Source organism: Camellia sinensis, chromosome 8 (genome assembly GCF_055761805.1).
Source record: "Camellia sinensis isolate YWXY chromosome 8, ASM5576180v1, whole genome shotgun sequence".
In the NCBI taxonomy this organism is placed as follows: Eukaryota; Viridiplantae; Streptophyta; class Magnoliopsida; order Ericales; family Theaceae; genus Camellia; species Camellia sinensis.
Window position 1 is genome coordinate 134,050,766 of NC_138968.1, and position 27,330 is coordinate 134,078,095.

A 27,330-nucleotide genomic window follows, 5' to 3' on the forward strand; every position below is an offset into this window, starting at 1 on the left:
CCTTGACATCCTACTTGCAACGGTTGAGATCAGCCGTTGCACATCCAACAGCTGAGATAAAAAATAATAATAATAAAATAAAATAATATTGAAATTTCGGTGAATTCCCGCCCAAACAAAACACAGCTCTGTGAGGAGATACAGATACAGAGGTTATGCGCACTCCTCTCACACAGCCTACCTCTTCTCCTCCGTCGAACCCACCCTCAACGGCGACCCACTCTCGACGTCGTTGCAGATCTGACGATAGTAACCCAGTCTCAAATCGATACAAATTCTTCTCCACCACCTCACCGAACCCGTCGCACGCAGACCCTCTCTACAGCACTGCCCAAACCGAACCCAGAGGTTAATCTTCTTCATTGCCTCACATTGTGTAATTTATTATTTGAGGTTCAACTGAACATAGTCTGATAATTTTTTCTCTGTCCTCAAGATTATTTGTTAATTGACAAGATTATTTGAGCTCAAACATACATAAGTTTGTCTCTGTCCAACTGAACCCATTATTTGAGCTTCAAATTGAACCCAATTGTCTCTGTCTAACAAAAAATTAACAATCTCATTATTTGGTTTGCCCTAATTTTTTGTTAATCACAAATTAGCAAATAATGAGGTTGTTAATAATGAGGACAAATGGGTTAAACAAATTACTAATTTGCTAAATCGGTTAAGCTAATTTTCTGCTAAGGTGAACCCATTGTTAAGCTCAAATAATGTCTTTAATAAACCAATTTCAGTTTGAAGCTGAAACTGACAAGATTATTTGACAAAATAATGTATGTAATAATTGACAAGATTATTTGTCTGTCTCTATCTGTGTAATGTATTATTGATTATGTTTGATTGAGCTTGAAACATATCTTCTTCCCAAAAATGTGTGTTTGGAATTTTTTAAAACTGAACTTAGTCTCTAACTTTTTATGGTTGGAATATTTTTTCAAACTGAAATTATGTTTTTTTGTGTGTAAAATAAAGATTTAATTTATGTAGCTTAGATTTTATTTATATGGGTTTTCAGTTGCATTTTGATATGGATATGGAACTTGAGAATGATTGTGCTTGGAAGCTAAAATAGGGAATGACATTTGATGTGCGTATGATTTTTATAATACATATGGAGGAAGAATGAGGTTTAGCATAAGAAGGGATTATTGTAGGAAGAACAAGTTCACTAACCAACTTATTTGTGGACTTTTGGTTTGCAACAAGGAGGGATTTCGAAAGGTTGACAAGCGAGACCCATTAGCAAAAAACCCTAGAGTTGAAACTAGGACTGGTTGTGTAATAACCCTCACGCTATCCTAGCCATACTTATATGCATTCGTGTGAGTCAGTCTTGTAAGCTTGCGTTTCTAGTCTTGTCCTTGTTCGTTTAAGTGTTACAGCATGTTTTGTACCTTGCTTGGTGAGAGTTTAGCCGAGGTCGTCTTCATGTCTAGACTTATCTTGGAACCACCTTGTTTGACCTCCACCTTTGCCCCGACATATTGGCTGAGATGTCATTATCTAGGCCGAGGTATGAATTATCTAGGCCGAGATGTTACCTTTGCACCTAAGTGATCTTGTCCCGGAGAGGTATGACCTAGACTGAGGTGTGGCACATCTAGGCCAAGGTGTGGCACAGCTTAGTCAAGTGTTGTCCTTTCTAGCCGAGGTCATTATTCCCTACTTGCCGATGTCTTGTTCTTAGCCGAGATCATTACTCACCAGAGTGCCAATGCCGTCTTACTTGTTGAACACACTTTGTCATAGTTTTGTCTTGTCACTCAGCCACCTTTTTGTGTAGCGCCAACCAGCCGCTGCCACGTGCCTCTGTAGAGGATTAAGTCAGCCAGCAGACTTAGAAATGTATCATTTGCTATATGTCTTTGTTTGTGAGGAGAGAGAAGCTCTAGAAGAAGAAGAAGAAGTTTAGAGTGAGAGAGTGAGTTTCGAGCTTGATTCCTAGAGATCGAACCATTAGATTCGCGTATTGAGGTTAGATTCTTGATCTACTCTTGTCATTCTTATTGATCATCTAGCTGCATTGCATGATCGAACCCGTTTTCCATGTCATGCGTCGATTTAAAGTTGGCTTTAGAAAGAGAAAATGGTGTTTATGTGTTCTTGAAAGAAAGGTCTTGTTTGATCTGAAAGTTTGCATTAAGTTTCGTGTTTTTGTGTTTGTTCTCACTAGATCCTTGAATATGGGTACCCAGGTCCATGTTTTTGAACTCATAGCATGAAATCTCAGATTTTGTAATTGCAAATCACGATCTTTGCATTCATCTTCCTCATGTTCATGTTCATCTTGTTCTTCAAGGAAGGGGAAACCCAGATTTTTCCCGACTTCATCCCTTTGAATGTGACCATCGAGGCCACACCTCGGCCTAGACCTGGTAGTTGCCCAGCATGTTTCCCCGAGATAAAGAACTGTATTTGTTTTGATTCGACTTAGTCTTGAGGAATGCCGAGATCATCTGCATGCATGTGAAACTTGCTTGAAAGTGCATTCAATAGACTTTGCCATGTGTTTGTAGGGTTTGGACTTGCCTCGACCCCGACGTTTGAAGAACTAAGTGAGTGGTATTTTTAATAAAGCTATGTTATAATGCTTTGATAAAAGTCTTGTTTTGCTTCGTTTTGGAAAGTATTTGTAAGCATGAATGGTTATTCCTAATTGGAAAATATATATATTCTTGTTTTGATGACATTCTTGGAAGTCCGTACGTGCTAAGGGACTATAAGCATTTGTAGCACAAAGTTTGGAAGTCCGTATGTGCTAAGGGACTATAAGCATTTGTAGCACAAAGTTTGGAAGTCCGTATGTGCTAAGGGACTCTAAGCATTAGTAGCACAAGTCCTTAGTGTCCGGGGACTATAATGCAACGACACCATTGAATTGAGATGTCTCTCTTGTCTTGCCTTGTCTTGTCTTGTTTGCCACTGACGGTTTACCGAGTGGGTTTTGTTTGCCGAGATGTCATCACTTGTTTTATAATGATGTTAGTGAGCATCCTTGAAACTTGACAGATTTGCTAGATGGACTTGGTTCATCCTTTGACTTGCACTAATTATGTTATGTATTGTTTGATAAAGATCTTGAATACCAGTCATGCAAACCCCTTTATTTCTTATACCATTCACTGAGTATCCAAGCTCACCCTCTCTATATATATATGTAGGTGATAAGCAGGAAGGCGGTGACGCCTAGGTGTGACTCGCAAGCTTGTTTTGGGTTTTTGTCATGTCGGCTTAACTTGTATACATGTCGGCAGTCTTGAAAACTATGCTTCTCGGCTTATGATGTCTGCAATTTACACATGTCGGCTGGAGAAGCCTTTTGATCAAGATCAAAAATGTATTTTGTATTTCATTGTATTTGTATTCAAGTTGTAATACTATGTAAAGTTGTATGCCATTCCATGTAACTTATGCACTGCGCTTATGGACCACTTGTATTTTTAAATTAATGCTTCCGCACTTGTGAGCCCCATATATATATTTATACTCTGATTGTGTGTGGATTTTGGAGGTTGGCCTTCGGTAATCCCGGATTACAGGCCATCACGGCACCAAACTAGTAGGGGCAGTTTGGGGTCGTGACAGGTTGTGAGACTCGTCTTTATATTAAATTAGATGAGGGTACTGGGAAATTTGTTGTTACTAATTTCAAAGAAAAACACAACCATGATCTTCTATCACCCGAGTGTACCCACTTGTTGCCGTTACAAAGAAAGATATCAACTACCCAAGCAATTGAGTTAGATTTGGCAGCATAATCTGGTTTTCGTTTAGGCCAGTCTTTTGAACTTATGGGTAGGGAAGCTGGTGGAAGGCAATGTCTTGGGTTTACGAAATTAGATCAAAAAAATTATTTGAGAACCAAAAGACAACAAAGTTTAGCATATGGGGAAGTAGGCAATGTGTTGCAATACTTTAAAGAGAATTTTTTGCAGAATCCTTCCTTCTTTTATGCTTTTCAATTAGATAATAAGGAGCAAATAACCAATATATTTTGAGCCGATGCACAAATGATCATGGATTATGTCTAATTTGGTGATGTTGTCACATTTGATACGACTTACAAGTTAAACAAAGAACATAGACCCTTTGCATCTTTTGTGGGATTCAACCATCATAGGGAAACAGTTATATTTGGTGTAGCCTTGTTGTATGATGAGACCGTTGAATCGTTTGTATGGTTGTTTGAAAATTTTCTAGAGGTTATGTCAAGAAAGGCACCAAAAACTTTGTTCACCGATCAAGATGCTGCAATGGCTAAAGCCATACCCAGTGTTATGTCTGACACAAGTCACCGATTGTGTACTTGGCATTTGATGCAAAATGCATTAAAACATGTTAATTGCTTGTTCCAAGATAAGGGGGTAAAGGGTATACTACATAAATTCTTCTTTGACATTGAAGATGCAAATCAATGGAAGTTAGAGTGGGCGGAAATGCTTGATAAATATGATGCGCATGAAAATCATTGGTTGAAATTGACTTTTGCGGTAAAAAAAAAATGGGGCTGGCCATATCTTAGATCAACATGGGCTGCGGGAATGAGTACCACATAACTTAGTAAATCTTTTAATGCTTTTTTGAATGATTACATTCGTTTTAATTTTAACTTAAATGAATTCTTCATGCATTTCGAAAAGGTACTTTACGAGAAGCGATACAAGGAGTTAGAAGCAGGATACGCTTTATGCCAAAGGTTGCCAAAGGTGAAAGCAACAATAAGAATGTTAATTCAAATGGGTAATGTCTACACAAAAAAGATCTTTGAGGAATTTCAAAATGAGTACTTTCGATCCATTGAATCGGACATAGAAAGCAATTGAATATGGTGAGGCTAGTACCATTTACACAGTTGTTGATGTTGGTAACAAACATGCAAGGAAAGTGAAGATGGAGAGGGATGGTGTAGACGTCCCCGAACGCCCCCGGGAGGAACGAGTCCCCCCGTTCCGTTCGATATTGGGCTCACTACAGTTCAGGACTCTAAAATTGTCACAGTTCTAAATCTGAACCAAAGAGTCCAAATCCGGCAAATCGTTTTGAGAAAACAGATTTTGAAAGAAGTGCCAAACATGGACTGCTTTGCCAGATCCAGAGTCGCCAGCTAAATATTTTATTTTGGGGGGAATTTAGGAAACCCTGACTCGTTGCCTAAGGCCACGTGTCCGTCATCACCAAAGTTGCCTCGGCTCGGGAACTTGGGTACGATTGGGGAAGGTCACTTTGTGAGCACCCCCGCTCGCCCGATCAAAGATCGGCCTCTACTAACCATGATATCTATTTTTGAAAAACATTGTGTGTTCTTATTCCGGTTATTAGCCTAGATTTACTATGTGATGCGCACAGCATACAAGTATAGACTGGATCGCCTGAATTAGAACAAAACATTTCATGTTTGTTTGTTTGAAAATGGTTTGATGGTGCTACCCGCAAGTAGGCTAAGATGTGGATTTGCCACCCTCAGGTGGGCTTAGAAAACATGATTTTGTCACTATCTAGTGGGCTTAAAACACACATTTGATGAATTGTTCCAATTCAAATAACCCAACCTTCACCTACAGGCATTCAAACAGTTATATCACATAAGCATATAGCCTCATGGTAAGCATGCTATTCATGGCAGTCACTCACACGCATGCAAGGATGCTAAAGCATGAAAACTTACCGAGTACTCCAAGCCAAAACAGAAGCTAATTAAAAATCCATGCATGATCCTGATTATACGGAAATGCCTAATGCAACACATGCAAAAATGCAACTATAGCAGGCTCGGCTATTCTAAACATGGCATATGAAATGCTACAGCTAACATGTATTCAACTTGGAATTGAAAATACGATGCAGTTAGTGTGATGCACCGAGCCCGGTGCATGCAAAACAGATGAATGAATGCAAACATGCTATCATACTGTATGCTAATTGAAACATGCCCTAATCTAACCATCATAAGCGGGTAAATAAAAGAGAGAAAGACGTGGGGTTGGAAGACATACATCACACACACGCACACTTATTACAGTTGTGCCCTCGCTCGGAGGGTCCGAATAAATAATATACAGTCCCAAATAATTACAGTCCAAATATGTACAAAACCCTAATTAATTAACAAATTAAACTAGGTAAGCTGTAAACTAGCATGCAAGCTAGGGACTGCCTCGACGCTGCTTCGGATGATGAATGATGCATGTCCGGGTTGCTTTGGCGCAGAAATCCATCGCGATGCCCCAGTTTGCCTCTGTTTGCAATTGTTCTTGGAATGCGTGCCGAACTCCGGAAGGCTGCTGATTTCTGATTTGCTGCAACAGAGAGCAACAAAGGGGCATGGCAAAGTATTTTCACATATGTATGCATGACTACTCTTCAGGGAGTGTAGTCCTCGATCCTCGTGCCACCAATCACGCATATCGATGCATAATGGCCGAGGAGTCGAATTGCACGACTCAATATGAAATGAATGCACATATAAACACAACAAGACCTAAACTCCATCATGGATAATCCGGAGTGTCGGTGACTGGGAATTGAGACACGTTCCGTCACTCGAAGTACGAAACGTCCCTCGTTTCCCGTGCTCGGGCTAACTTCTATCCCAAGCACAATGCAATATGCATGACATGCATGAATGCAATTCTAACATGCAACCTAGCATACACAATGCTATGAAATGGCATACACAATGCGCGATGTAACATGGCATACACGACGCTCTAACATACAACCTAGCATACGCAATGCTATGAATTGAAATGGCATACACAATGCATGATGGACTTACACCAACACGAGTGGACCTCAGCCACACTTACGTCAGTAGCCATGAGATGAAAATGAGACACTAGAAATGCGTGCACACATGCACGCAAACCGAGGACCGATCCTAAGGCACAAATGCCACTCTAACAAGGCATGGCAGGGCATGGAACATGGTATGCAAACATGCAAGTTTCAGCACTGAAATGTGATGCAAAATGATCCCGAAACATGGAAACATGGCACCCGATGCATGGAATGGCCCCGAAACACAAAACTAGGCATACGCATTGGCCTATAGCTATACAAAACATGCATTATTTGATCATGAAGCATGAAGACAGATGCAAGACAGTCCCAAAACATGCATATTTCCAGTTTATAACAAGTCCCAAAAATGAATGCAAATAGGGCTAATCTATCATACAAGAAAATGCCTAAAATAGAGATTAAACACAAAGGGACAGCAGATGGCCCCAAAAAATGAAGATCCCTTCAACAAAGTTGAAGAGGGGCTCAAAATAATGCACTTTACAGTTTATGACCAAGTCCAAAACAGTGCACAAGTAAGCTTAAAACACTATGCAAAAATAGGCCTAAAAGAAGGTTTAAACACAAAGAGCAAAAAGGGAGCCTCAAACAGCAAAGGACCCTTGATCAAACATGAAGAGGGGGTCAAAATATGACTCTTTACAGTTCAGGTAGGAGCCCAAAAATACAAGCACAAGGAGCTAAAAAAACATGCAAACAAAGGGGCCAAAGGGGGATAAAGAGGCAAGTGATAGAAGGAAGTCCAAAACAGTGAAGATCCCTTCAAAAAAGTTGAAGAGGGGTTCAAAATAAGGCAACTCACAATTTATAGAAAAGCTCGAAATAGTTTACAAATAGGCCTAAAATACTATGCAAGAAAGAGGCCTAAAAAAGGCTTTTAACACAAAGTGTAAAAAAAAAGCCTCAAACAGGGAGAAGCCCTTAATCAAACATGAAATAGAGCTTAAAATAAGACTGTTTTCAGTTAGGGTCGGAGCCCAAATATGCGAGCACAAGGGGCTAGAATATAGATCAAAATAAAGCAAGAAAAGAGGAAAAGAAGACCTACCCTTGAAGAACCAATCTTTGATAGCCTTTGGACCAAGTTTGGGGACTCTTAAGCTCTGGAAATGGCCTTCAAGCTGCTGGAATGGAGTGAGGAGAAGGGGTACTATGGGTTGTAGAGTAAAGGGTGTAGGAATGGTCCAAGAACAAAAGGGTTTTGATGTTTGGAATAGAAGGGAAGAGGGATTGAATGCAAGAGACTTAGAACCAATTTTTGTAATCCTTAAAACTAAAGGGGAGGGGTTGGTTTTATAGGCAAAGGAGTGGAGAAAAGGGGGGAAATTTCAAATTCAAGTTTCCCCCCCAAAAGGCCAAACCCTCGGACATGGGTGAAGTGCAAAACAAAATACATGGCTGGAATGCACTTGGGACAAGGATCATGGCCGGCCAGCTCAAAAGGGCAAAAAAGGCCATTCACCAAATAGGTGGCCGGCCTGCTAGATTTTCTGGCCGGCCTGCTACTTTTCAGAACAAAAAATGATTCTGCCGGAAAAAAAGGTGGCCGGCCGGTGATTGGGAAGTCCAATGGTGGCCATTCAAATGTCCAAATTGAAGCCCCGGAAGTTATCTTTCCAATGGCGTAAACCTTACATTAAAATTCCTCATGTGGAAAAAGTTATGCTAGTTTCTGTGAAGCGGCGCAGATTCGGTCCTACCCGGATCCATGCCGAATTTCTCCCAACCTTGTTTTCTTCTCTCCTCTCCTCTTTTCTTCAAATCCAAACCCCTAAAAAAGGTGTTTTGAAAGATTTTTCAAAAGAGTTCATCTCTCCTTCATTCATTTCCACTTTGTCCTCTCTCGGTTTACCGAAAAGCGCGACATTTAACAAAATACGAGCGTCGGGACATCGTAGAAACTTTATTTCAAAAACGTTTTTGAAAGAGAGGGTTTTAAGGTCTAAAATATTTTGATCAAGATTGTTTTGGTCCAAAAGGGGGTATGAAGTTGAGATTTGACTCTCTCTCCTTGCCGAAGAAATTGAACATTTGCCCTGCACATCTTTCAAAACCATCAGTCGCGTCCAAGTCTTAAAGGCGGTCAAAAATGGGGTGTCTACAGTTGCCCCTCTTTGACAGAACTCGGAAGTCAAGAAGTGACGGGAGTGAATGTCAAAGCCTAGAGACGACCCATTTTTGACAAGGCCGAAGACTTTGGACAAACAAACAAAGTACAGACAAATAAATGGTTGCGCCCGCAAGCTGCCTACGTAGCCCTTTGCAAGGAATCAAACCAGCGTAGTTCAGGGGCAGGATGCAAAATGATATGCAGAAATATTTTGAAGATTGGACTTATATGCTACGCGAAGCCGGTTTGATAATTGGACTTATACGCTACGCGAAGCCGAACATCACTCATGACCATGCAAAGAGAGCTGTAATAAAGTAATTATGTGAAATAAATGCAATATTTTAAGCAAATGCTAGGCAAACAAGTAAACTCGAGCCAAACTACACCTCGTGTAGAAAGGATGTAAGAAAATTATGGAATTCTCACTGCGAATACGGTGTGCATGTGTGATAGATACACAGAGCGAACATGTGATTGACACACAAAAAAGTGAGCACAAAGTGTGATAGATGCACTAAGTGAACAAGTATGATAGATACACAAAGCGAGAGTGTGTGATTGATACACAGTGCGAACGCGTGTGATTGATATACAAAAAGGTGAGCACAAAGTGTGATAGATGCACTAAGTGAACAAGTATGATAGATACACAAAGCAGGAGTGTGTGATTGATACACAGTGCGAACACGTGTGATTGATACACAAAAAGGTGAGCACAAAGTGTGATAGATGCACTAAGTGAACAAGTATGATAGATACACAAAGCGAGAGTGTGTGATAGATACAAAGCGAACAGGTGTGATGGATACACGAAGTGAACGTGTGACAGGTACACAAAGTGTGATAGATGCACTGAGTGAACAAGTATGACAGATATACTGAAGGTGAACACAAAGTGTGATAAATGCACTGAGTGAACAAATATGATAGATATACTGAAGGTGAACACAAAGTGTGATAGATGCACTGAGTGAACAAGAATGATAGATATACTGAAGGTGAACACAAAGTGTGATAGATGCACTGAGTGAACAAGTATGATTGATATACTAAATGTGAATACGAAGTGTGATAGATGCACTTAGTGAACAAGTATGATAGATATACTGAAGGTGAACACAAAGTGTGATAGATGCACTGAGTGAACAAGTATGATAGATATACTGAAGGTGAACACAAAGTGTGATAGATGCACAGAGTGAACAAGTGTGATAGATACACTAAAGGTGAACACAAAGTGTGATATTGCACTAAGTGAACAAGTATGATAGATACACAAAGCGGGAGTGTGTGATGGATACAAAGCGAACGTGTGTGATGGATACACGAAGTGAACGTATGACAAATACACAAAGTGTCATAGACGCACTGAGTGAACAAGTATGATAGATATACTGAAGGTGAACACAAAGTGTGATAGATGCACTGAGTGAACAAGTATGATAGATATACTGAAGGTGAACACAAAGTGTGATAGATGCATTGAGTGAACAAGTATGATAGATATACTGAAGGTGAACACAAAGTGTGATAGATGCACTGAGTGAACAAGTATGATTGATATACTCAATGTGAACACAAAGTGTGATAGATGCACTGAGTGAACAAGTATGATTGATATACTAAATGTGAACACGAAGTGTGATAGATGCACTTAGTGAACAAGTATGATAGATATAGTGAAGGTGAACACAAAGTGTGATAGATGCACTGAGTGAACTAGTATGATAGATATACTGAAGGTGAACACAAAGTGTGATAGATACACTGAGTGAACAAGTATGATAGATACACAAAGCGAGAGTGTGTGATTGATACACAGTGCGAATGTGTGTGATGGATACACGAAGTGAACGTGTGACAAATACACAAAGTGTGATAGATGCACTGAGTGAACAAGTATGATAGATATACAGAAGGTGAACACAAAGTGTGATAGATGCACTGAGTGAACAAGTATGATTGATATACTAAATGTGAACACAAAGTGTGATAGATGCACTGAGTGAACAAGTATGATTGATATACTAAATGTGAACACGAAGTGTGATAGATGCACTGAGTGAACAAGTATGATAGATATACTGAAGGTGAACACAAAGTGTGATAGATGCACTGAGTGAACAAGTGTGATAGATACACTAGAGGTGAACACAAAGTGTGATAGATGCACTAAGTGAACAAGTATGATAGATACACAAAGCGGGAGTGTGTGATGGATACAAAGGGAACGTGTGTGATGGATACACGAAGTGAACGTGTGAAAAATACACAAAGTGTCATAGATGCACTGGGTGAACAAGTATGATAGATATACTGAAGGTGAACACAAAGTGTGATAGGTGCACTGAGTGAACAACTATGATAGATATACTGAAGGTGAACACAAAGTGTGATAGATGCATTGAGTGAACAAGTATGATAGATATACTGAAGGTGAACACAAAGTGTGATAGATACACTGAGTGAACAAGTATGATTGATATACTCAATGTGAACACAAAGTGTGATAGATGCACTGAGTGAACAAGTATGATTGATATACTAAATGTGAACACGAAGTGTGATAGATGCACTTAGTGAACAAGTATGATAGATATACTGAAGGTGAACACAAAGTGTGATAGATGCACTGAGTGAACAATTATGATATATATACTGAAGGTGAACACAAAGTGTGATAGATGCACTGAGTGAACAAGTATGATAGATACACAAAGCGAGAGTGTGTGATTGATACACAGTGCGAACGTGTGTAATGGATACACGAAGTGAACGTGTGACAAATACACAAAGTGTGATAGATGCACTGAGTGAAGAAGTATGATAGATATACTGAAGGTGAACACAAAGTGTGATAGATGCACTGAGTGAACAAGTATGATTGATATACTGAAGGTGAACACAAAGTGTGATAGATGCACTGAGTGAACAAGTATGATAGATATACTGAATGTGAACACAAAGTGTGATAGATGCACTTAGTGAACAAGTATGATTGATATACTAAATGTGAACACAAAATGTGATAGATGCACTGAGTGAACAAGTATGATTGATATACTAAATGTGAACACGAAGTGTGATAGATGCACTTGGTGAACAAGTATGATAGATATACTGAAGGTGAACACAAAGTGTGATAGATGCATTGAGTGAACAAGTATGATAGATATACTAAAGGTGAACACAAAGTGTGATAGATGCACTGAGTGAACAAATGTGATATATACACTAAAGGTGAACACAAAGTGTGATAGATGCACTAAGTGAACAAGTATGATAGATACACAAAGCGGGAGTGTGTGATGGATACAAAGAGAACGTGTGTGATGGATACACGAAGTGAACGTGTGACAAATACACAAAGTGTGATAGATGCACTGAGTGAACAAGTATGATAGATATACTGAAGGTGAACACAAAGTGTGATAGATGCACTGAGTGAACAAGTATGATAGATATACTGAAGAAGAACACAAAGTGTGATAGATGCACTGAGTGAACAAGTATGATAGATATACTGAAGGTGAACACAAAGTGTGATAGATGCACTGAGTGAACAAGTATGATTGATATACTAAATATGAACACGAAGTGTGATAGATGCACTGAGTGAACAAGTATGATAGATATACTGAAGGTGATCACAAAGTGTGATAGATGCACTGAGTGAACAAGTATGATAGATATACTGAAGGTGAACACAAAGTGTGATAGATGCACTGAGTGAACAAGTGTGATAGATACACTAAAGGTGAACACAAAGTGTGATAGATGCACTATGTGAACTGAGTATGATTGATATACTAAATGTGAACACGAAGTGTGATAGATGCACTTAGTGAACGGAGTATGATTGATATACTAAAAATGAACACAAAGTGTGATAGAAGCACTATGTGAACAGAGTATGATAGATATACTAAAGGTGAACACAAAGTGTGATAGATGCACTTAGTGAACAAGTGTGATGGATACACTAAAAGTGGGTACAAAGTGTGATAGATGCACTATGTTAATGAAGTGTGATTGATACACTAAATAAATGAAGTGTGATTGATACACTAAATAAATGATCTTAAAACGGAACTTCTTTGAATGAACCGTACATATAATATCGTGTGTGATTGAGGAAGAAACTTGATAGGTACAATGCATTACAATGCATGATGCTTAAGGAAAGCAATAAATGGACAAAGCGGCGCTTTAGAAAGCACCTCATGAGGTGAGTGGGGATGAACCGCTCTACTCTGATGGGGATCTCCCCTCGTGCTCTTCGAACACTTACCTTCAACTTACAGTACAAAGGCTCTGAAATGCTAACAAGGGTCCTTCACGTAGAACACTTGGGATGCCACTTTTCTTCCTGACCACATTCACAACTTTCCCTATTCTCTAACGGGGTGACAGACTAGGTTGGTTCAGTATCCAGAATTGAGGTGCATACATGCTATCTCAACCTATGGGGCTTCCATACAGATTTCAAGCCGGGGATACACCCTTGGGTATTTAAACCAGACTTTAGTCCCGGAAATCCCGAACCTTTATGTTCTAGGCATCAGCCATTCGAACTCTAGTTTCCACCGTCGCAGCTGGTCTCTTAGGAACTCATTGCAAACACGGCCAAGATGTCCCTGGCACGAAACGGTCCTCAAGGAGAGCACTTCTGATTGCCTATTCTGGCTTGAAGCAGACTTGATCTTGAGCTTGAGGTAAAGGTACATTCATACTTCGGAACATTGGCAAGACCTGAAGAGATACACACGGAATGTAGTCCTGGAACTTACTGAAGTTGAAACAAACTCAGATACTCGACATTTTTCTCTTTTGCTTTTGCTTTGCAGTCCGGAACCATATATAGCTTCAGATAGGTCCTGGTTCTATTGTTCTCACATGACCTGGGTTGAATCCTGTGATTTTATGAAAGAACAAATTCTGTTTTGTACAAATGTGGAGAACGGCACGGCACTCGGAGCACAAAACGATTTTATTTTTGAAATTGAGAGATGAGTTTTCGACCAAGTATTGAGCCTACGATTGAACACAGCAAAACGACTCAACAAGGAAATAAAAGGCACACAACCTAGACACATCGAGTAACACTCGAAACGACTCAAAACAAGAATCGAGATAAAACAAAAAGACACGACACTCAGACGTGCACAGGGAGCCTGTTTCACCAGGTAGTGTTTTCCACCCTTTCTCATTTGTGGTTCTCACATCACTCGGCCCTCAAACTCTGTTTTTTTGAAAAAGCCCTCTTCTCACTTTTCCTCTCATTGCACATCTCTCTATTCTTCAATCTCTCATTTTTCATCCCTCCTCTGGGTGGTTGATGGATAAACAGCAAATTGTGGGCTCGTGCCCCTAGCATTCTGCTAGATTCTCTTTCTTCCGCTCACAGCTAGTGAATTCCTCCCACGGAAAGGTTGTGCTACAACTAGGTGTGTAGCAAATCTGCAGCTAACATCAGTTGATGATGCTTTGCTGGGGAGTTTGGATGTGATAAGATCTGTCCAGATGATGGAGTGGAATATCTTGCCCCATTCTAGTTCATGCTTCACACTTTGCTTGATACCTCGTTGCTTGGAGGATGTGAGAGCTTTCTGCCCTTTGTTGTGCCCTTTTTTGGCGAATACGGTGCCCTTTCCGACAAGTAGAATGCCCTTTCTGGAAAGTATTTTGACAAAGGGGAAAAGACAGAACGCCTGACTCAACTGTGCCCCTAGTTCATCATTTTGACCATTTTTTTGTTTTTGCTTTCTACTATAACAGTTTTGACCAACATGAGAGTTAGATTAACGCGCTTGTTCGATTTTCTAATTTAAAATCATGCAAGTTAGGCCGTGAGCACTGAGAGTTTTCCCTTTTTGGGTCCAAGAAATGGTCCAGTTTTGAAAAATGGAGTACTTTTTGAGAAGATTAGTCAACCTTAGTAAAAATTCTCAAAAACTATTTTTGCAAACGACCATTGCTCAACGAGCACGGAACCTACTCTTGAGATGCACAACCTCGGACCCATAGCAATGGAAAATTGCCCTTTATCTGAAGGACACTGCATGGCAACGGAAAGTTGCCCCTTGTTTGAAATGACACTGCGGCGTTTTGAATGGCGACGGAAAGTTGCCCCTTGTTTGGATAGCACCGCAGCGCATTGTAGTCAGTCCTCAGAGCAACAAGCACAACCAAACTCCCAGATACAGAGAAGACAAAGATGACCAAAACCATCGCATGGACACAATCGAATTTGAAGTGTTTTACGGCTGGACTTCAAAATGAAGTTGCCTACGTATCCCAAAGATGGGAATCAAGCCTCACGTAGTTCGGGGTTAAGGTACACTCGGGTATTTAACCTTCACTTTTTAGGCTCTAACTTTTGCCAAGGCGCCCGTTGCGGGTTTTCGACCTTGCGAGCTTTGTTCTTCTTTTTTCTTTTTCTCAATTTTTTTCTTTCTTTTTTTTGATATTCTTTTTTTCATTCTTTTCTTTTATATATTTTTTGCATTTTTTTGTATATATATATATATTTTTTTTGCCTGGGTCGCCCTTCTGGGTTTTCGGCCCAGCGAGCCTCTCAAAGGGTAAAAGTATAATAAGTCCATGCCAAATGGTTTTGAGATCCCGAAATTATCTGAATCTAGGAGAATGGCTGCTGTTCTAGCTTCGCAAGCTTCTTCTGATGAGATCTAATCTTCTTGACCTGACTTTGGGTGCCTCTTGTTCGAGGGTTGCTTCAAATCTGGCCACACAGGTCTTACATGGCGGTTGATCGTTGAACGTTCTGAATGGGTCCAAGGTTCGAAAACAAATGGATTGAATCTTGAGGCTGAGAACGATCCTAGGCTGCACAATCTCAAGAGCGATTCCACACAAGTCTTCACAGGACTGCGCAAAACATTTTGTTTTTGAAAGTTTTTAAGAAAGTGACAAATCGCTCGCGCCGAAGATAGTGTGGAACCAATCTGGATCAAAGCTAGGGTCCTTCTCAGTACTCACACTAACAAGCATGATTTCATTCATTAAGGGCTTAGCACGCCTCTCTTTCTCTTAGTTTGATCAAAGGTTTGCAAATCCCGAGGAATTCCTTCATCTTTGTTTTCATCGCAACGTTCAAAAAGTTTTGAAAAACTCAGGTCATTACAATGACTTCAAGGCACAGAAAAGGCAGAGTTCTTAGTCAAATACTTCCATCTCATTCAGAACTTCTGGCATAACTGGCATAAGGCAGAAGCAAATACGAGAGCGTGAAAATCACTGCTGTTTCATTCAAAATCTGTCAGCACAACTGGTTCCCTGGCAGAAATAGACTCAAAACAAAATGAAAAGATAAACACAAAACAAAATGGTGACGCCCGAGGTAACACCCCCCGGAATCACCCGACTCCTATACAACAGGACTGACTCGATACAACAAGACAGACCCAAAACAAAAAGAGACTGACTCAAAACAAAAAGACAGACTCAAAACAAAACAACAAGATTGACCCAATACCCAAGTCAGAAAGCATAAAAGCTAGCATTGGCAAATGCTCAAAACAGTGGATGCCATACACCATATCTGAAATAAACTGAACGCCACCCGCAGGTGGTTCATCCATCGATCACATCACATTATCCCCCACAGGTTCACTGGTCGAGTGCCGATAGACTTTGCTGGACTGGCGCGGGGATGACGCTGTTGTCAAACAGATCTTGTACATCATGGCGCAGACGAAAGCAACTGTCAGTGTCATGACCGGTTTGTTGATGGTACGCACAGTACCTAGTATGGTCATGCTTTGAAGGGAGAGGATCAGGTAAAGGCCGTTGTTCCAATGGTTTCAGATGTCCTTTCCGGATTAAGGCCTCTAGAGCCTTTGACAAAGGCATATAAAGTAGAGTGAAAACCCTCTTGACTCGGGGTGGATATTTGGCCGTCTGTGAGCTACTTCCGGATGCACCGGTGAATGGGGTAGCTTTTTTTGATGTGGTGGTGGTGACCATGCCCACTTCAGAAGATCTTGCAGCTGCATCACCACTGGTGGTCGCATTCGAACTGCGGGTAAACGCCCTCCTGGCTGCTCCTTCTCCTGGTCAATGAGGCCCTACTTCATAGCATCCTTGATCTGTACTCCCATCTCATGCAAATCTGAAAAGGTAGGGAAGGGGAGCACGATCATTTTCTGCATTAGTTTGGGTTGGAGGTTGCGCACAACCATCCGTATTTGATCTTTATCCGTTGGCCTAATGGTCATCATTGAGGCTTTGGCCCTCCAGCGGGCCACGAATTCTAAGAAGCTCTCCTTAGGCTCCTGTCTCGTCGTCTCAAGATCACGGGTCGTAATCTCGATTTGGGTATTGTATGAATATTGTGCGACGAAGGCCTCGGCCATCTCCTCCCAGCTTCATTTCACTGAATCCTCCAATTTGGCGTACCAGATGGCCGCAATACCCGACAGGGTCCTGCCAAAAAGGGAAAGCTTCTGTATTCTTGTCAAGCCCATCGGGCGCAGAACATCTGAAAACAAACTCAGGTGGACCATGGGATCTCCTGACCCGTCAAAACGGTCGATGTGAGGCATCTTGAACCTGTCCGGCAGTGTCACAGCTGCGTCGGTGTACCCGTCCTCAATGTCCGGGATGGACTTTACCCCCTGGGATTTCTTGAACAACTTTTCAAGCTTGCTCAACTTCAACGCTGTATGGTCTACCTCGAACTCAAAGGGAGAGTCTGATGGGTTGATTGGTGCTTTAGACAGCTGGGGTAAGATTGGGGGCGGAGCCGGCCCTGTCGGAATGTCCGTACCTTCTTGGACATTTGGCATCTCCCCGGGTATTGGATCTACTGGTGGGGGGGGGAGCTTGATGCGAAGCAGATGCTCCGTTTTGCTGTTGCAATCTGGTGATTAGCTCTGCCTGTTGGGCCATGACTGCAGCCTGCTGTTTGGCAGATTCAGCTTGGCGGACAGCATCTTGCTGCATGAGTTTCATACTTTCTTGCATCTGGCGCATTATTGCCTCCATCCCTGATGTGTTATGCTGATCCATCTAACTGACTGGTATCTATCCCTGCAGTAGAAACTGAGACCTCAGCCTGATTGTTCACTGGTAGGGTGGATAAGGGCCACTGATCTGGTAACTGCTGAACTGGTGATTTGTGCCTGACTGGCCCTTTTACCCTGCCTCTGGCAAAGGAACACTGATTGCCCTTGAACTAAATCTCTGACCTGACAAAGTCTATCAGCACAAGTTCGATGAACCTTGAGGGATATCAGAGCCTTCTGAAGCTATGGTTCCTAGACTACCTAGTAAAAGGAAAAACAGAGAGCATCACAGCCTGATTTCACGATAACCCATATGAGCAGAGCTGAATGACTGTGCCTCTACAGAATTCTGCCCGTAAACTGATACCCTCAGGTAAACTGAATCCCAAAATACTGAACTGGTGCCCAAACTTGCAAACTGATACATGCATTCCTGTAGAGACGCACTCTAAAAGCACATAATAGATAAGTGAGAGCCAAAACACCCCTATGTTGGGGTAGGGTTTCCCTGTCCTATTTTGTCAGGAGCTAGGGTTTCACTACGCACACAGCGGTTTCAAACAACCTATGATCGGGTAAGCAACCTGTCCTAGTTTGGAATGGTCACTATGGATTCCGAATATGCACTAGGTCGAATGGTCAAAAGGGTGCCCCGGTAAAACCGGGGTTTGTGTTCCCATACTGGCAGAGCCCACAACCGGTCAGCCTTATGGTCATGCCTTGACAAGACAAGCCTCCAGCAAACCGTTCAGGAATAGCAGATGGCAAACACGGTGTCCTAGGCGCACCAGTGCAAATGCAATGCAAAGAAACACATAAGTGTAATCAAAACAAGATATCATGAGTTCGAGTCAAGTTCTCTAAATCCCCAGCGGAGTTGCCAGAAACTGTAGACGTCCCTGAACGCCCTCGGGATGAACAAGTCCCCCCGTTCCGTTCGATATTGGGCTCACTACAGTTCAGGACTCTAAAATTGTCACGGTTCTAAATCTGAACCAAAGAGTTCAAATCCGGCAAATCGTTTTGAGAAAACAGATTTTGAAAGAAGTGCCAAACATGGACTACTTTGCTAGATCCAGAGTCGCCACCTAAATATTTTATTTTGGGGGGAATTTAGGAAACCCTGACTCGTTGCCTAAGGCCACGTGTCCGTCATCACCAAAGTTGCCTCGGCTCGGGAACTTGGGTACGATTGGGGAAGGTCACTTTGTGAGCACCCCCGCTCGCCCGATCAAAGATCAGCCTCTACTAACCATGATATCTATTTTTGAAAAACATTGTGTGTTCTTATTCTGGTTATTAGCCTAGATTTACTATGTGATGCGCACAGCATACAAGTATAGACTGGATCGCCTGAATTAGAACAAAACATTTCATGTTTGTTTGTTTGAAAATGGTTTGATGGTGCTACCCGCAAGTAGGCTAAGATGTGGATTTGCCACCCTCAGGTGGGCTTAGAAAACATTATTTTGCCACTATCTAGTGGGCTTAAAACACACATTTGATGAATTGTTCCAATTCAAATAACCCAACCTTCACCCACAGGCATTCAGGCAGTTATATCACATAAGCATATAGCCTCATGGTAAGCATGCTATTCATGGCAGTCACTCATACGCATGCAAGGATGCTAAAGCATGAAAACTTACCGAGTACTCCAAGCCAAAACAGAAGCTAATTAAAAATCCATGCATGATCCTGATTATACGGAAATGCCTAATGCAACACATGCAAAAATGCAACTATAGCAGGCTCGGCTATTCTAAACATGGCATATGAAATGCTACAGCTAACATGTATTCAACTTGGAATTGAAAATACGATGCAGTTAGTGTGATGCACCGAGCCCGGTGCATGCAAAACAGATGAATGAATACAAACATGCTATCATACTGTATGCTAATTGAAACATGCCCTAATCTAACCATCATAAGCGGGTAAATAAAAGAGAGAAAGACGTGGGGTTGGAAGACATACATCACACACACGCACACTTATTACAGTTGTGCCCTCGCTCGGAGGGTCCGAATAAATAATATACAGTCCCAAATAATTACAGTCCAAATATGTACAAAACCCTAATTAATTAACAAATTAAACTAGGTAAGCTGTAAACTAGCATGCAAGCTAGGGACTGCCTCGACGCTGCTTCGGATGATGAATGATGCATGTCCGGGTTGCTTTGGCGCAGAAATCCATCGCGATGCCCCAGTTTGCCTCTATTTGCAATTGTTCTTGGAATGCGTGCCGAACTCCGGAAGGCTGCTGATTTCTGATTTGCTGCAACAGAGAGCAACAAAGGGGCATGGCAAAGTATTTTCACATATGTATGCATGACTACTCTTCAGGGAGTGTAGTCCTCGATCCTCGTGCCACCAATCACGCATATCGATGCATAATGGCCGAGGAGTTGAATTGCACGAATCAATATGAAATGAATGCACATATAAACACAACAAGACCTAAACTCCATCATGGATAATCCGGAGTGTCGTGACTGGGAATTGAGACACGTTCCGTCACTCGAAGTACGAAACGTCCCTCGTTTCTCGTGCTCGGGCTAACTCCTATCCCAAGCACAATGCAATATGCATGACATGCATGAATGCAATTCTAACATGCAACCTAGCATACACAATGCTATGAAATGGCATACACAATGCGCGATGTAACATGGCATACACGACGCTCTAACATACAACCTAGTATACGCAATGTTATAAATTGAAATGGCATACACAATGCATGATGGACTTACACCAACACGAGTGGACCTCAGCCACACTCACGTCAGTAGCCATGAGATGAAAATGAGACACTCGAAATGCGTGCACACATGCACGCAAACCGAGGACCGATCCTAACGCACAAATGCCACTCTAACAAGGCATGGCAGGGCATGGAACATGGTATGCAAACATGCAAGTTTCAGCACTAAAATGTGATGCAAAATGATCCCGAAACATGGAAACATGGCACCCGATGCATGGAATGGCCCCGAAACACAAAACTAGGCATACGCATTGGCCTATAGCTATACAAAACATGCATTATTTGATCATGAAGCATGAAGACAGATGCAAGACAATCCCAAAACATACATATTTCCAGTTTATAACAAGTCCCAAAAACGAATGAAAATAGGGCTAATCTGTCATACAAGAAAAGGCCTAAAATAGAGATTAAACACAAAGGGACAGCAGCTGGCCCCAAACAATGAATAGCCCTTCAACAAAGTTGAAGAAGGACTCAAAATAATGTACTTTACAGTTTATGATCAAGTCCAAAACAGTGCACAAGTAAGCTTAAAACACTATGCAAAAATAGGCCTAAGAGAAGGTTTAAACACAAAGAGCAAAAAGGGAGCCTCAAACAGCAAAGGACCCTTGATCAAAAATGAAGAGGGGGTCAAAATATGACTCTTTACAGTTTGGTTCGGAGCCCAAAAATACAAGCACAATGAGCTAAAAAAACATACAAACAAAGGGGCCAAAAGGGGGATAAAGAGGCAAGTGATAGAAGGAAGTCTCAAACAGTGAAGAGCCCTTCAACAAAGTTGAAGAGGGGCTCAAAATAAGGCAACTCACAGTTTATGGCAAAGCTCAAAACAGTTTACAAATAGGCCTAAAATACTATGCAAGAAAGAGGCCTAAAAGAGGCTTTTAACACAAAGTGTAAAAAAGAAGGCTCAAACAGGGAGAAACCCTTAATCAAACATGAAATAAAGCTTAAAATAAGACTATTTTCAGTTAGGGTCGGAGCCCAAATATGCGAGCACAAGGGGCTAGAATATAGATCAAAACAAAGCAAGAAAAGAGGAAAAGAAGACTTACCATTGAAGAACCAATATTTGACAGCCTTTGGACCAAGTTTGGGGACTCTTAAGCTCTGGAAATGGCCTTCAAGCTGCTGGAATGGAGTGAGGAGAAGGGGTGCTATGGGTTGTAGAGTAAAGGGTGTAGGAATGGTCCAAGAACAAAAGGGTTTTGATGTTTGGAATAGAAGGGAAGAGGGATTGAATGCAAGAGGCTTAGAACCAATTTTTGTAACCCTTAAAACTAAAGGGGAGGGGCTGGTTTTATAGGCAAAGGAGTGGAAAAAATGGGGGAAATTTCAAATTCAAGTTTCCCCCCCAAAAGGCCAAACCCTCGGACATGGGTGAAGTGCAAAATAAAATACATGGCTGGAATGCACTTGGGACAAGGATCATGGCCGGCCAGCTCAAAAGGGCAAAAAAGGCCATTCACCAAATAGGTGGCCGGCCTGCTAGATTTTCTGGCCGGCCTGCTACTTTTTAGAACAAAAAATGATTCTGCCGGAAAGAAAGGTGGCCGGCCGGTGATTGGGAAGTCCAATGGTGGCCATTAAAGTGTCCAAATTGAAGCCCCGGAAGTTATCTTTCCAATGGTGCAAACCTTGCATTAAAATTCCTCCTGTAGAAAAAGTTATGCTAGTTTCCGTGAAGCCGCGCAGATTCGGTCCTACTCGGATCCATGCCGAACTTCTCCCAACCTTGTTTTCTTCTCTCCTCTCCTCTTTTCTTCAACTCCAAACCCCTAAACAAGGTGTTTTGAAAGATTTTTCAAAAGAGTTCATCTCTCCTTCATTCATTTTCACTTTGTCCTCGCTCGGTTTACCGAAAAGCGCGACATTTAACAAAATGCGAGCGTCGGGACATCGTAGAAACTTTATTTCAAAAACGTTTTTGAAAGAGAGGGTTTCAAGGTCTAAAATCTTTTGATCAAGATTGTTTTGGTCCAAAAAGGGGTATGAAGTTGAGATTTGACTCTCTCTCCTTGCCGAAGAAAATGAACCTTTGCCCTGCACATCTTTCAAAACCATCAGTCGCGCCCAAGTCTTAAAGGCGGTCAAAAATGGGGTGTCTACAGATGGCTCTTTGGGCTGTAATTGTACAAAGTTTGAAAGTGAAGGAATCTTGTGTTGTCACTCATTGAAGGTTATTAGAGACATATTGAAGATGAAAGAGGTTCCTCCACAATACATTCTAAAGAGGTGGACCAAACAAACAAGAGCCGAAACTGTGAAAGACATGAAGGGGAATGACATTCAAGTAGATGTGAAATTTCAACAAGCCTCGCGGTATAAGACATTGATGATCGCATTTAGAGCACTAGCAAGTAGAGCTGTTGAAAACTGAAGAAACTTATGATTTTTGTATTGCACACCTTGCTACATTAGGTGCAAATGTTGAAGGCAAGTTAAGTGCTCATTTTGGTGTTGGAAATGAAGTAGGTAATGATGATGACACCCAAAGCTTTGAAGTGGATTGCGAAGATGTGAATGATGTTGTGCAACCAAAGGGATTGAAGAAAAATGTGGCAACTAGTAAGGGCAAAAGGAGGGTAAAAAGTGGATTCGAAGTGGCGTTGGTAGGGAACTCCAAAAAAAAATCCCGTGCTAACAGCTTGGCTTCGTCACAATCTATTGCAAGTCCAACAGTTGCACCTTCTCCATTATCTGTTGGAGGAGATATCTATGTTCGTCAACATGTTCCTCTTCTTCAACCTCTTCCTCCCCTTCATTTTCTTCCTCTATCTTTGCCCATGGGTGGTAATTATATTCCTCCGCCATTGATGTATCCCACATATCATGTAAGTGTTAGTTTAACATTGTATTATTTGTGTGGATATAATATGTAAGTCAATCCATGATTGCGAAGCCTAATATATGACATTGTTGTAGGCGAACAATTTGCGGGAGATGTATGTAGTACTAAATTCTTTGCGAAATTCAATGCCTCAACGGTATTCTGCTCAACCAATATTCCAGTCACTACTTCAACGTTCATGTGGATATGACATTGAGTTTCCATATTTTCAAGAATCAAACAGTCCAATGTGTAGTCAGGTTCGTCGTCGTTGTCTTCTTATTTTGTAGTTGATGAAAATTGTGGCTTTTTAGTTGCTGAAATTTATATTTAAAGTATGTATTTACTTGCTGAAAATTGTGAAAAATTCTGTCTTTTTCTGTTTCAAGCTATGGACAAGCAGAAACACAAGCAAATTGAAGCTAAAATTGGCATTCAAAGTGAAGTCATAGCAGCTCAAATTGTGAACCAAACTGTGTTCAAATGGCTTGTGAAGGAATGGCTTGCTGGAAAGCCAAGCAAACTTTGTGTTCAAATTGTGAAGCACAAAGACCAGCAAACTGTGTGTTAAAATTGTGAAGCAAACTCTATGTACCTGTGTTCATGGCTTGTATTCAAACTGTGTTCAAACTCTATGTACTAAAGTAATGGCTTGTATGTGTGGACCAATGTGTTAATTTAGATGGACCAATGTGAGCATAACATGTTGAATCTTTTAATGTTGGATCTGCTGCTAATGATAGCATAACATATTGCTAATGATGTTAATTTTCACTTAATGTTAATTTACACATCTTTTTCATTTGTTATTAAAAATTATCCCATCTGTTGTGCTGCTGTCCATTTTTTGATTATGTTGGAACTGAATTTAACTGTGTATTGGTTTTGCTGGAACTGAATTTAACTTCTTGTGTTGCTGTCCACATTTTGGTTCTATGCTGGTTCTGGTATGCTAATGACAGCACCGTACATGGTGCCAATGTTGGATATGCTGGTCCTGGTATGCTAAGGACAGAACCATACATGTTGGTGCCAATGTTGGATCTGCTGCCATAGTCATAGAACCTAAATGTGAGAGTGAAACCATACATGTTGGTGCCGTCGGGACTGGTTGCCGGTTCGCCGGTGAGGGTGGGTTCGATGGACGAGCGGCTGAGTGAAAGTGAGAGTGAGAGTGAATGTATAGCCTCACAGAGCTGTGTCTTGTTTGGGCGGGAAATCACCAAAATTTCAATTATTTATTTATTTATTTATTTATTTATTATCTCAGCCGTTGGATGTGCAACGGCTGATCAACCGTTGCAAGTAGGATGTCAAGGAGGCTCCTCAAGGAGGGGATCCGGACTCTTACACTTTAGGATAAATTAGGGATGTTTGGAAAGAGGTCGAGTGTTAAAAAATAAAATATGTTAAAATAATTAATAAAATAAAATGTTATATCTAATTTATAATTATTTTATAATTATAAAATTTATTAAAAAAATTAATTTACTTTCCAAATATAATTATTTTAATCAAGTTAAAATAGTTAAAAAGTCAACTAAAATAATCAACTTCCTAAATAAGGCCTTAATAAATTTTCTTAAATTAAAATTTATTTCACTTACTTCTTTAAATTTCAAACTTCAACAACTAATTATTTTAAACTATTATTGGGTTACATATATCACTTTCTATTAGGATTCTATTATAAATTTAAACAAAATGAGGTCATGAAAGACATAACTCACTTATTCATTTTTTAGGACAACAATACTCATTATCTAATAATCTTATTTGGATTTTATCTCTCTTAACTTAAAAAAAAATTACAAATGGAGTCATTAAATAAGAACATTATTGACGTATAAATTTAATAAATGTGTCACGTATTTTACACTGAAATAGGTTATTTTAATAATTTTTTAATTTTTCACAAAAAAATTTGTAAAAAAATAAAAAGAGTGATTTGATAATTTATAATAACTCTTTGACTTTTTAATTAAAATATGTAGTGTTTAAATTAGGCATTAATTTAGGCTTTGTTTGGGTTAAACTATATAAGTGCATTTTTTTTTGTAAAAATATACTTATTTAAATCACATCAATCAATATTTCATTTATACTTTTCTACACATTTTTTTTATATGTATAAAAAATCAAAAAATCTCAAATCACCCCTTAATTTTTTATTTTTGTTAACCGTTAAATCTTAAAGTTAAAAGTGACACAATATAATAATGATTGAGACATTTTTTTTTTTGAAAACTCCCACAACTTCCTTTTGATCTAAACTATTGATGGTGTATACCCCACACATATATGAATGAATCCTATAAATATATCAATGTGGGAGTCTTAAAAATAAAAAAATGCAGCCTCAAGTATTTTTCGGCAAAATATGAGTTACCCTTTTTAATCGTGAATCGGACGGTCTTGGTCAAATTTTGCTTATCTCGGTGAATGTACAGCCGTACATCCAATAACCATTCAAGTAAGAGTGAAAACAAACAATCACGCATGATTTGATTGGATTGGATTGGATTGAATTGGATTGGATGTTCATGATTCAAATGATTAATTAACGTTTCACATCAGATCACTCCTCATTATTCTACTCAACAAAATGGTGGCCCCTGTTCAATCAGATCCGACAGATCCAGCCGTGCAATGCGAATCATGAGATTCCCTTACACCATTTTCGTATATAATAATCGCATTTTAACATAATCCCTTAATTTCAATTTATCACTGTAAATTAATATCTATCTCGCGACATATATATTTTTTAATTCAATTACAATTTAACCCCTTTATATTTGGACATTTTTCTGCTTGACTCTTGAATATTTTTTTTTTTCATTTTAACTATTCATGTTTTAATTTTTTTCATTGTGCTCTTGAAAGCAATTTTCATTCAAAATTAAACAAAAAATAATATATTAATTGATACATAAAATAAAAATCATATTATTATATTGGAATTTATATTTGTGTCAGAAATATGAATTATCTTATGTCATATGATTGTCAATATACCATTTTATATTTAATTTTGAATATAAGTTTACCTATGCAGTAAATTAAAAAAAAAATCCGAAACATGCAAAACTAAAGTTTAAAAACAAAATAAAAACAAACTTCAACAGTCAAAAAAAAAAAAAAGGAAAAAAAAATTGTTAGGGATATAAAATTATCTATCAAACAATACTCAAGTAAGTGTTTGATAGAAATTTTGATAAAAAAAATTAATTCCTCTAAGTTTTTTGAAAAAATAAGCAAACATGGAAGGAGTAAAATGTAACCTTTGTTTGGGATTTTTTTTTTAAAATTAATTTTTTGACTATTTGATTATTTTTTCCTGATTAAAAAAAGTTATATTTGAGCTGATAAATAATTTTTTATAGTTGATTTGATAATTGTGAAGAAAATTATGATTTATCTATAATATTTTATCTTATTAGCTAAAATATCGGATTTTATTTTTATTGACTAAAAAGTTGTTTGAGAAATGTTAAATTAATATATTTTTAACTTTTTATGAAAAAAATATAAAATGTGAGTTGAGATTGATGTGATAGTAATGTGATATAACTTAAATAAAAGATAATATAACTCAAATAAAATAATTATAATCCCAATAAAATAAAATACAAAAATAATATATACTATCTTAATACATATCAAGCTCTAAATTAGTCTCAACTTTACCTGCCAAGCAACACTTAATATATTCATTTAACATAGAGTTTTTTTTTTTAATATTCTAAAAAAAATAATTTAGAGAATTAACTTAC